This window comes from Panthera tigris, chromosome A2 (assembly GCF_018350195.1).
Source record: "Panthera tigris isolate Pti1 chromosome A2, P.tigris_Pti1_mat1.1, whole genome shotgun sequence".
NCBI lineage: Eukaryota > Metazoa > Chordata > Mammalia > Carnivora > Felidae > Panthera > Panthera tigris.
The window spans coordinates 103,478,707-103,491,457 of record NC_056661.1 but is presented as its reverse complement, the minus strand read 5'-3'; the positions used below and the strand labels follow the sequence as shown (position 1 = coordinate 103,491,457).

At 37.0% G+C, this 12,751-nt stretch overlaps 1 pseudogene; it reads right to left on the bottom strand.

Moving 5' to 3' along the window:
• LOC102961636 overlaps nucleotides 1–12,751 on the bottom strand; it is a 44,077-nt pseudogene that overhangs the window by 23,949 nt on the left and 7,377 nt on the right.

Below are 12,751 nucleotides of genomic sequence, written 5' to 3'. Positions count from 1 at the left end.
ACCAGTAAACCCCCAGGGACTCAAAGGGATACAGTGATAACATCTCTCTCCCTGACTCACACTTTGTAACTCATGGTGAAGCCAAAGGCACTATCAGGTTTCCTATTTTCATGGAGTCCTTTATGCAAAGAGTTCCTCTACCTCTGGTTGCAGCTCCATAGACTCATGTAGGAACAGACTGGCAGGCAAATGCCATTCTTGCTCTCTATGTCTCAATTCCTAAATCAACTGCACAAGCAAAGCAAACCACTTTTTTCATAAACGCCCCCCCTTCACACCGCCTCACTTTTTGAAATACAAATGACCTTCTCATAGACTCACCTACCAGATGGCAATCATGCCCATTCATGTTTGAATTCCACTTTAGTCAAAACTGAGATCTCTATTTCACACAGATGAGTAAAACAATGTGTTGGGAGTGCTTAAAAACACAACAAATGAGGGGTGGGGGGAATGAAATATTTTCACTTTTTTCCTTACCCTCTTTGCATTGTTTGAAAGACCCAGTTCAAATGATCATTCACATAGCACATTTAAGCACTCATATGCCTTACACCACACACTGATTTCTCAATTAAACTTTAAATGCCAGACCAGTTAAGTTTAGAGCCATTCTACAAGGAAGGAAGGAAGGAAGGAAGGAAGGAAGGAAGGAAGGAAGGAAGGAAGGAAGGAAGGAAGGAAGAAAGGAAGGAAAACAGGAAGGAAGGAAGGAAGGAAGGAAGGAAGGAAGGAAGGAAGGAAGGAAGGGAGAGGAATGGGGAAGAAAGAAAAGGAAACAGGAAAAAAAAAGTCTAGCGGGGTGGAAATCAAAGGAAGTTGATTTTAGTTCAGTATTAGAAAGGGCTAAAACAATTATAGCAATCCAACACTCAAATCAACTGTTGTAAGAAAATAATTTTGTCCATGTTGGGAGGTAGGTAGAGGCTGTAGATAGTGCACTCAGCATGCTGTGGAGGAAATTCATGCATAAGGTAGGACTCTCAACTTATCCAAGGACACTTCTAACTCTGAGATGATGCTATGTGATGGGATTACTATTTATAAAATATTAATCTTTTGGATTCTTTAATGAGATTTTAATTTTTTTATATATTAGCACCTCATTAATAAAATGGAAAATGTCCCCCAAATATAAAGCATTTCCTTCTGAAATGAACACCTAATAACAGAAAGTTATTTTAATCAACATATCAACTTCACGTAATGGAAGTAAAAGCATTGAATGGTGCATTTAACTGGATATTATATAGGTGCTGTTATCTTTGTTCCTTAGCATCATGTGTGAATTGATTTAGTTATTCCTCATGACAATCTCCATGCAATTAGGCATTGCTTACTCACAGCAGAATGATCTAAGAACTACAGAGAGAGGCAAATAGTTCTTTCTCTTTTTCTACAGGTATTTCATAAGAATACTTTCCAGAACTCTATGCCAGACATAAAACTACCATAGAAGACAGAATCCATACTTTTAATGGCCAATGTTAAGATGGGGGGGGGGTGGTCAGGGGGAGGGCTCCAGAAAGGAATCTGATATTTGTCTTTCAGTTGATCTCCCTCACTCTCAGGTTGGGGAGTGAGCAGCTGGGCTCCACCAATGCTGGAAATCAAGCCAATTGGCCTGACATCTTGGGCACTGGCTCAGATGAATTTCTGGAGGTCACCCAATCTTACTGTTGTGGAAAACCATAGAATATTAACATCAAGAAGAAACTATAGACTCTAGGACACCCTAGTCTTAGCTCTAGGATGTTCCAAGCTTGTGGGTAAGTCACCTAACCTTTTCAAACCTTAAGATCTCATACATATCTGCAAAAGGGAATATCCATATTCTGATTATCATAAGGTATTGTTGTAAAACAAAAGATAAAAATTCCACATATATGTATGTATTATTTAAGTGGTTATTATTTGGGGGAAAAAAATGAAGAGCCACTCCCATGCTCATTTGGAAGGACCTAGACTGTATGATTTCTATACACCTGGTGCTGGAGTCACAGAGAGAAAAGGTAACAGGCTGCAGCAGCATTTTCAGACAGACTCTAGCAAAGCAGAATAGAATTGGAGATTCTACTTTCTTATCCTTCACCAATAATGTCAACTACTAACCAAGACTCTAAATATAGAATCCAAAGAATTCAGCTTGTGCTGAACACAAAACGTTTCCTCCCTATTCACAGCTTCCTATGTATTTAAAGCTTATGAATATAAGGTTACTATGAAAGTTATCCCCCAAATGGTGCCTTTTGTTAGTAGAAAAATTTTTAATGATTTGTAAAAAGCATTTATCACAAAGCTCTTCAGCGCTAGAGGGATAGAGTCCTAAGAGTAATAGTGGGTTCTCCCCTTGACTACATTGTTTCATTCTGCTCTAACTGCTATTATTTACTTCTCTGATTTTGTTACCGAAGAGAGTAAAAGCCCGTTACACAAAACCATTTAAAGAATTTATCGGTATTGTGTGAAATGCTCTGCTCATCAAAACAAATGGAGAGCAGACTTGTCTGTGATGGTTGGAATTCAGCACCCTTGGAATTGTGTCAAGAAGAATATCAACAGGCAAACTCCCCATCCACTAAAAGCCCTTATGTACTCCTGGCTCAGACGAGGTTCTCAGATTTTAAAACTTGCAGTAACTAATCAGAATCACAGTATTCAGTCTCCAGTTAAAAATAAAGCATCTAACCACCGTTTCCTGAAAATATAATGCTATTTTTCTCTGAAGGTTGGAGAAAATAATTTAATACAACAAATGAAAATATTAACCATACTCCTTTCAAAATACATCTCCAAAAGGGAACAAGTCTGTTTCTTTTTCCCTTCCCTAATCACTGTCTTCCTTTTACTTTTACCAAAATATTTTAGGTAGGCTTCTCTTTATCAAATTTTACTTTGAAGAAACTGAGTTTAAATTCTGTTGGCATTCTGGACTGCTCTAGTCAGAGCACAGAAAAATACAGCCAAAGCATTACCTTTAAAGTCAATACATTGGCTTAGACACTAACCAGCATTCTTACAAAGATGCTTTATGAATCATGGATCAAGTGAATAGCATAATAAAAGCACACACTTCTGGAAGTATCCATCGGATGCATTTTAGGGAGACCAAAAGCATATCATTTCTGAAACTATGGAAGTAAAATTTTAAAAAGGCTTATATTTATCCAAATCTACACTTTCTTTGGTCCCTTCTTCTTTTAGGGTGCATTACTTATTTACAATGCATTCTCCCTATGAGAGTCTGTGAAAGACATCATCCTGTTTGCCCAACACTCTTTTAAAAAATGATAAGCACATGAACATCCATTACAGAAAGTCCCCATAATAGAAGTAAAACAACTTTGGCAACAAAGGTAATGGGAAGTGCACATACAGACACAAAGGCTAAAAACAATGATGAAGGTCATTCCCCAAGTGCATTTATAGTTAGAACAGTTGGTGCAGGTCTCTTGAATTTATTGTAGTATTAAGCTCAGGTACAGTTTTATTTGAAATTTCCTCTTGGGTTTTTCCTATTTCTTTTCCAAATTTGTTCTTGACTGATATTTTCTTAAAATTGAAATTGGAGCTACAAGGAATTTAACAAAACACGTTAGGGGTTCCTGGGTGGCTCATTCGTTTAAGCATCTGACTCTTGCTTTCAGCTCAGGTCATAATCTCCTGGGCATCAGATCAAGCCCCATGTTGGGCTCAGCACTAAGCATGGAGCCTGCTTGGGATCCTCTCTCTCCCTCTCTCTGTGCCCCTCTCCCCAACCTGCATGCTTTCTCTCTCTCTCAAAATAAGTAAATACACTTAAGAAAAAAGAAGAACACAGGTTAAATCACAGAAGAGATATTGTATATAAATTATTAGCAGAGCAGTGAACAGGAGGAGATTTTGTTCCTACCCAGTCCAGTTTGCGAGTAAGAGCTAGCATTTTTCCCTTTTATCCTGGCTTGCATCTTTAAGCGTCATGAAACCCACCCTTTATTTCTGAGGCTCTGAGTTTGTAACCATTAAAAAGGTTGGTTTCAAAGGAGGGAATTCAAGAACATCTTATAAAAGCTTTGGGCAAGTGTCAATGGAAAACCCTCCCTATTCCTCCACCCCAAAAATTAATGGTTTTTTTGTTTGTTTGTTTTGGTTCTTTTTTTTTTTTTTTTTTTTTTGCACAAACTGCATGAAGCACAAGGCATTGGCACAATGACATTCATTCAGCTTGTCTCCACATGGTATCCCCAAGGAGGGCCTTTGTCTCAGGTCTCACCAAATCCCCTAATGTATTTCCCATCCAACTCTTCATTTTTCCACCCCTAACCCAATGTAATTCTTTCCCCGGGGAAATTCTATTTTAAAAATGTATATTTTCCAGACTCCTTTGCAACTAAGTATAGCAGAACCAACTTTGGCCTTTAATACTTTAATTTTTTTTCTTAATGTTTATTTATTTTTGAGAGAGACAGGCAGACAGAGTGTGAGCAGGGGGGCAGAGAGGGAGGGAGACACAGAATCCAAAGCAGGCTCCAGCCTCTGAGTTGTCAGCACAGAGTGCAACACAGGGCTTGAACTCATGAACCAAGAGATCATGACCTGCACCAAAGTCAGATGCTTAACCAACTGAGACACCCAGGCGCCCCTAGCCTATAATACTTCAGCATACTTCTGGGAGTGTTTTCCTTTTCCTCTCCCCTCATTGCTTCCCTCCTCTTCTTTCTGCCTACCTAGGTAGGACACAGATGTGGGGCTGAAAGAGCACTACTGTGACCATGAAATCACCATGTAAATGAGAATCAGAGATAACTGGATAACAGAGCAAAAAACCAGAGCCTTGATATCATGGAACTGCCTTGCCAGGCTTTTCTGGATTTCACTGTTACAGTCTTTTTTTATTAATTTATTTTATTTTATTTTTTAGAGAAAGAGAGTGAGCATGTGCATGAGTGGGGAGAAGGAAAGAGAAGGAGAGAGAGAATTGGCGCTGAAAGTGTGGAGCCTGACTTGGGGGTCAGTCTCACTACCCTGAAATCATGACCTGAGCTGAAATCAAGGGTTGGACACTTAATCGACTGAGCCACCCAGGCGCCCCTATTATTATAGTCCTAATGCCTGTGTGTCTGCCTCTTTCAAAGTCTTTCCTTTTGATTCTCAAGAGACTGTTTTGCTTCCAATTCAATTCAGCTTTTTATAAAACAAAATCTTCAGCTTTTGAAAATATTGATTTTGATGTGGATTTCAAGAGCCTATTTTGGAAGTCAAAAACTGAACAGCCATCGATTCTCTCTCTTTGCTTTCCAATTGTAAAAATATTGACTCTCTTCAAGACAATGTGGAAATCTTTGACTACTGAAGGAATGATCATACTTAGAACTATGAACATGAAAATACAAATTGATTTAAGATATTATATGAAGTAATATTTTAAAAAAGAAAATAGGCTTATGAATTTTTTCTGAGCCCTTTTAAATGCCCAAGATTTTCTTGTTATAATCAATAAGCTAGGTTTCCCTTTGATCCTGTAATTCAGATTTGTAGGTTTGTCCTTGAGAGCAATAGGAAGCTGAAGCTTAGTCCTTACTCTCAATACACACATATTCCTCTAGTGCATGAAAACTATCCTGTAGTGGGTGCCAAACCAATCGAATACCAAACCCAGAAGACTTCTGGAAAATAAGAATAGGTTATCCCCCGTAAACCCTAGAAAGACCATGGAAAGTTTGTGGTCCAGAGTTCTGAAAAAAAGAAAAACATATAGAACATAATGAAACATACAGAACTTTATTTCTCTGGAGAATCCAAGAGAGCTCATTAAGTCTTATCAAACCAGAGCCATAGAGAGTGATTAATTCTAGTGCGACTACAGTGATAGCCCTCTAGAGACAAAAGAATAAAAAGGAAGTAGATGTCAAGAGTGTGTATCAGCATTTCAGAGATGACAGACCTAGGTTATCAAGCTTTCTAGCATGTCAGACCAAAGCCACTGATTTGCAAATCATAAGAAGCGTGAAGAATCAGTAGGGGCCATGTTAGGCTAAAAACTAAGGAACCCTTCCTAATACATGGCTTTCAGGATTAACAAAATCTCAATATCTGTCTCTTCAAAATGAGAAGGAAACATACCAACTCTTAATGCCTTTATTTCTCTTGAGGAGAAATTTTCCATGACATACTTGGTGGAGAGTGAGATAATAACCTAACAGATCATCTAATATCATAGGAGTTTCAGATACTTTGAGTAAGAGTTCAAACTTCTAGCACCAATCTTAAAGCCCGCTGATCCTTAGGAAGAAGTAAGCATAAAAATTTATGGGAAATAGGGAGGCCTGGGTGGCTCATTTGGTTGAGTGACAAACTCTAGATTTCAGCTTGGGTCATGATCCCAGGATAGTGGGATCAACCCCTGCTAGGGCTCTGCATTGAGGGTGGAGCCTGCTTAAGATTCTCTTCCTCTCTCTCTCTCTGCCCTTCACCCACTCAAAAGTGCATACACGTGTACTTTCTCTCCCTCTCCCTCTCTCTACAATAAAAAAATTAAGGGGCACCTAGGTGGCTCAGCCAGTTAAGTCCCCACTCTTGACTTCAGCTCAGGTCATGATATCACGGTTGGTGAGGACGAGCCCTGTGTTGGGCTCTGTGCTGGCGGTGTGGAGTCTATTTGGGATTCTCTGTCTCTTTTCCTCTCTCTCTGCCCCTCTGCATCTTGTGCTCTCTCTCTCTCTCAAAATAAATTTAAAAACATTAAAAAAAAAGAATGCTTTAGGGGCGCCTGGGTGGCTCAGTCGGTTGAGCGGCTGACTTCGGCTCAGGTCATGATCTCGCGGTCCGTGAGTTCGAGCCCCGCGTCGGGCTCTGTGCTGACAGCTCGGAGCCTGGAGCCTGTTTCAGATTCTGTGTCTCCCTCTCGCTGACCCTCCCCTGTTCATGTTCTGTCTCAAAAATAAATAAAACGTTAAAAAATGTTTTTAAAAAAAAAAGAATGCTTTAAAAAATTAATCAAAAAATAAAACTTAAATTTTTTTAAATTTAAAAATAAACAAGATCATGTATTTGCTAAGTAATATTTTAAAACACAGTTTAACTCATATGTCTAATTATGTTTTTAGAACAATGGAACATTTATAAACACTGGGTGTCACAATATCTTTATTACTACAATGAGTTTTAGGACCTTTTCTTTCTATTAAACATCATTTAAACATGCTAGCAAACTTTAATATAGGATTATTCATTATTCAGTCTCAAGGATTTGGCAAAATAATAAAGAAATATACTATATTAAATTTTTACCTGGATAATTGGCCTATAATACATTTTTATTAACTTATTTAATAAATGTTTTTATGAAGGTATAACATATTCAGTATACAAATGTTAAATTCAATCACTGCCAAGATCAAGATCTAGAATATAACTGACAAGATTAAAATGAGAAATAGACAAATTCACAATCACGATTAATTTTGTCCAGTTTTATATGTATTTTAAAGCTATGTCATTAAATAGATACAGGTTTAAGATTATTTGGACTTCTTTTTTAATTGACCTTTTTTCATTATTAATTATCTTTTTATATCTTTCAATATTTCTTATAGAAAAGTCTTCTGTGCCTTACATTATTATAGCCACCTTAAATTTCTTTGTCCATATGATCTATCTTCTTACATCCCTTTGTTTTGTTTTAATGCTAAAAATATTTTGTAAAAAATCATACAAAAGTTGGGAAGAGAAAGGAGGATGTCAACCAGCCAACATCAAAGTTTGGGCAGCACAAAGTGCTGCCTAGAGAGACTGGTAGTTAGAGCAGTCTGCAGAGATCAAGACCACCAGCCAACAGAACCAGCAACCTGGGTCAGCCATATTCCATGACCCTGGGCCATTGACCTGGGCCATGAACCTGGGCCATTCCATATTCCATATTCATGGGTGTCCATGAGCACCATGGACAGCAAAGCTATTTTTCCCAATCATTCCTCCTTTTCAGGAAGGAAGAAGCAGGAGCTTACCCTTTAGACATGTTCTTGATGGTCTTATGCTCTATTATGGCTTTCTCCCAATAGATGTCATTGGATTTCTCAACGACCACATCCCTGGCAGCGCCCTCAATCCAGGCAGTGTGGGGGCAATTCTGGAGCCTCTGGGATTTGAACAGGGAGTGTAAAAGCTCTGAATACCACTTCTCTTACAGAAGGCGTGTTGTGCTTTGTGCCTGTTGAATGTGCATTTGGTTAGGGCCCTTCTTAAGCCTGAAGCAAGAAGCCAGAACAAAGAAGTGTTTATTCTTCTTCTTGCAAATGCTGCCATTGCAGTCAAAGATGTGCAAGTTGCTGAGGCCCAAACTTCAAAGCTCCACAGTAGCAGTCCCCTGTGTGCTTCACCAGGCTCTGGTATTGGAAGGTATCCAGCAGCAGCTTAGTTGTGCCCTGGAAGATGAGCCACTTCTGGGACATCTCCCAGTGCTCCTGCTGGCTGCCCAGGTCCAGCATGGCCACTGAGGCCATTGGGGTTGCTGGGGCTGGCTATGGCTGTGACAATGGAGGGGACAGCATCATGACCAGTGCCAGCTCTGGCTACATCTGCCCATGGCTTGGCCACCTCTTGGGCTTATAGCATCAACTACCGCTGGGCTCCTCTCCCCTTGCCTGGCATGTGAGGTGCCTTGGGGTTAACTGTGGGGCCTCTGGAAGACCCAGGCTGCTTGTCTTATCCTTTTCTTTTCTTTTGACTCTTATCCTTTTCTTTTCAATCTATATTTAAAATGGATCTCTTTACAGAGCACATACTCAGATTTGGTTTTTAATCCATTTGCTTTCTAGTGCCTAATCCATTTATATGTAATAACTTATGTAGTTGCATTTAACAACATCTCAACAGTCATTTCTCTTTGCTCCATATGGTCTTTGTTCCTTTTTTCATTTTTTCCTGCCTCCTTTAGAATTAATCAATTTTTTAAATTTCCTTTTATTTCTTCTTTTAGCTAGTTTGTTTACATTTTTATTACTTTTCAGAAGTTTCCCTAGAAATTACAATATTCATCTTTGCCTCCACACAATCATCCTAACATTAGTACTTTCATCACTTTCAAACAATAAAATCACCTGGCAACAACTTAACTCCATTTACATGCATCTTGACATTTATGCCTTTATAGGCATATACTTTATATTTCCATTTTTATAAACCACAAAGATATTATTTCTCTTGTTTTAAACACCAGTATCTTTTCATATTTACCCCTACATTTACACTTTCCATTGCCCTTTATTTCTTCCTGCCATTTTATGCATCCATCTGGAATCACTAACTTTTACTGTGAAGAATTTCCTTTAGCATATCATAGAGTCTGCTTCACCTCGTGACAAATATTCTCAGATATTATCTGAGAACTTCTTTATTTTATCTTAACTTCTTTTTACAATTTATTTTGAATGATTTTATATTTACGTAAAAATTGCAGAGGTAGTACTGTTTATAGCCTTCACCCAGATCCCCCTTAATGTTACCATGTGACATAACCATGGCACACTTCAAAAGCAAAATACTAACACTACTATTAATTAAACTACATACTTTATTCATATTTCACCATATGCTCCACTAATGTTCTTCTGTCCTAGAATACAATCTGAGATAACGTATAACACCTAGCATCTTTATTTTCAAGAATATTTTTACTGTGTATGAAATTCTGTATTGGTCATTATTTTCCTTTTGGCTCTTTAAAGATGTCATTCGACTATTTTATTACACAGTTTATACAAAAAAAGTTAGCCATTACCCTTATTGCTGTTACTTTAAAGATAAGGTGTGTTTATTTTGCCTCTGGCTGATTTTAAGCTTTTTATTATATATTGGCTTTCACCTATTTAATACCATGTGCCTAGACATAGACTTCTTTGTACATGATTAGAGTCCACTGAAGTCTCTTGTACCTTTGTACAAAGTTGATACTTTCTTTTAATTTTGGAAAATTCCCAGATGTTATCTCTACAAATATTGCTTATTCCCAATTTTCCAATTCTCTCTCAATTTTCCTTCTGAAATTCCAATATATGTATGCTAGAATTTCTTTGTGCCTTGTGTCCCCTGTACTTTGATTTATTATCTTCATTATTTTTGCTCTTTTTGGTTTAAATAGTTTCTATTAATGTGTCTTCAAGTTCCTAACACTATCTTCCACTATATTCAGTTTGGTGTTAAGCCACCAAACTATTCTGATTTTCAGATATTATATTTTTACTCCTAAATGTCAATTTTATTCTTTTTATAATTTCTAATCTTATATTAAAATCCTCAGTCTTGAGGAAAGCAGAGTGGGGCAGGAGGTGGACTATAAGGAGTTGAGGGAATGTGGAGGGGTAATGAAAATGTTTTAAAACTTGACTGTAGTGATAGTTGTATAATGCTATAAAATTACTAAAAACTAATTTAATTGTACACTCACAACTATACCTCAATAAAGATGTCAAAAATGAAAAATATTTCATTTTTTCATTCATTTTTGTCCATCTTTTCCTCTATTTCTTAATGCATTTAAAATAATTATTTTAAAGTCTTTGTTAGCAATATTTGATATGTTAATAGCTGGGAGAATCTGCTTTTATTGTGTATTTTTGCTCTTGCTTATTGGTCATACTATCCTACTTTGTTATAGTCTCATAATTTTTATTGTATGCTTGACATTGTGTGTGTGTGTGTGTGTGTGTGTGTGTGAGTGTGTGTGTGTGTGTGTGTGTGTGTGTGTGTGTGTGTGTGTGTGTCGGGGTGGGGGGAGGGGCGGGTAACTTGCAGCACTTGCTGATGATATTACTTCCCCCAAAGCATAGTTATTCTTTTCCCCTCTTTGGCAGATAAGTTGAAAAGTTGGCTACCTAAATCCAAAAAGGGATTTAACTTAGTCAGGTTTAGGTTTCAGTGTTAGTAAAATGCAGTATACCATTACATCAAAAGTGTTTTTTGGGCCTGGATGTTCTGTACTATTTCTGTAGACTCTGGCAGGTCTTTGTTTAGCCCTGAAAAACTATAGGAGATTCTATTCTATCCTTTCTAGATTTTGAGCTTAACTTTATAGTTTCCTGTTTCACACTATTTCAAATACATATCAAATATAGTGATGTGTTAAATATTTTGATGTGGAGACTGGCCATGCCAAGCCCCCTTGTTCCAGCTGGGCTGTGTCTGTACACATGAGGAAACTGAAAGAAATTTTACCTGTGTTTTAGAAGTCTTGACCTTGTCCTTAATCTATGTTTCATGGGAAAAAGGAAGTATACTTTTGAGTCCAATCTGAATTCAATCAATCATACTATCTTATACAATTGCCAAAAGAATCAAACTTAAAAAAAATAAAAAGAAGAACCAAAATGAAAAAGCAGTGGAATGGTAGTTACCAGGGGCTGGAAATGGAAAAATAGGAGTGATGTTGTTTAAGAGTATATACTAGTATCCAATACACATTAAAGTGATTATAGGTAACAATACTGTAGTATAAACATTAAGCTTGCTAAAAGACTAAATCTTAACTGTTCCTACCACTAGAAGAAATGATAATTATATGGCACAACAGAGATGTTTAACTAATACTACAATGGCAATCTTACTGCAATATAAATGTATCAAATCAATACATCATACACCTTAAACTTAGCATAATGTTATATGTCAATTATATCTCAATTTTTTAAAAATCCTCAGTTTTCCCCTCAGCATGATTACCCTCTGTTTAGACTAAGGCCCATATACCTGTACCAAGTAAGCAAATGCCCCCAAAGAAGAAAATGACTGGCAATTGTGAACTCATCTAGGAAAAGTCTCTTCCCTCTCTGGAATTTCAGTTCATCTATTCTCCTTACTGATATACAGTCTAATATTTTGTAAACATAATTTTGCAATTTATCTTCTTTTTAAAATTTGTTATAGTGGAATTGTTGTCTTCCCATACTCCATTATATCATACGTGTAACCATAATCTCAACCTTATTACACTTAAACGAACAAACATGTTTAATTATTTGAGATCCACGTTAAGAAATAGAATTGCATATGGTCTCAAAAACAAGTCTTTTGCCTATAATGTTGAACAGTATCTGGAAATAGTAATGATACTCTAGATAATATAAAATAATTGTGTTTGCCCCACCTAACCAGGTCTAAAGTGGCAAAGATGTGACCACTTTCCAAAACATGCCAATTAGAAAGCAGTAGATTCTTTTATCATGGCACTAATTGTGTATACCTGGGAGAGATACATAGATAGATAGATATGGATAGATATAGATAGAGAGAGAGAGAGAGAGAGAGATAGATAGATATGGATAGATGGATAGATAGATAGACAGACCAATTTTCCCTGGACAGTCCCAGTTTATGTTTACAATGATTAAGTAACTACAAGCAGTTTCCCTTTTACTCAAAAACATATCACAGGTTAATGATAAATTATGTGGTCCCACTTTAGTTCATATATAGATATAAGGCATGAAAAAAGACAATATTCCAATTACAGAAAATTACAATTTTCACTGTACCTCCTACCTCCCATGTTTATATATGTCATTAGATCTTACTATCAACATACCACTATGTTGGGTTTTTGAACCATGGTCTTGTTACAGTACCATGTGTCAAAACCAGAGCAAAATAAATGACTTACATTCTTATATTCTAAGTATTCCTCAATAATTTATATCTGTAGCTTCAGAACTTTTTTCTGTTATGTTCATATATCTACAGCTTTAAGAAAAGCACTAACGAAAGGGTCACTAGTAACATA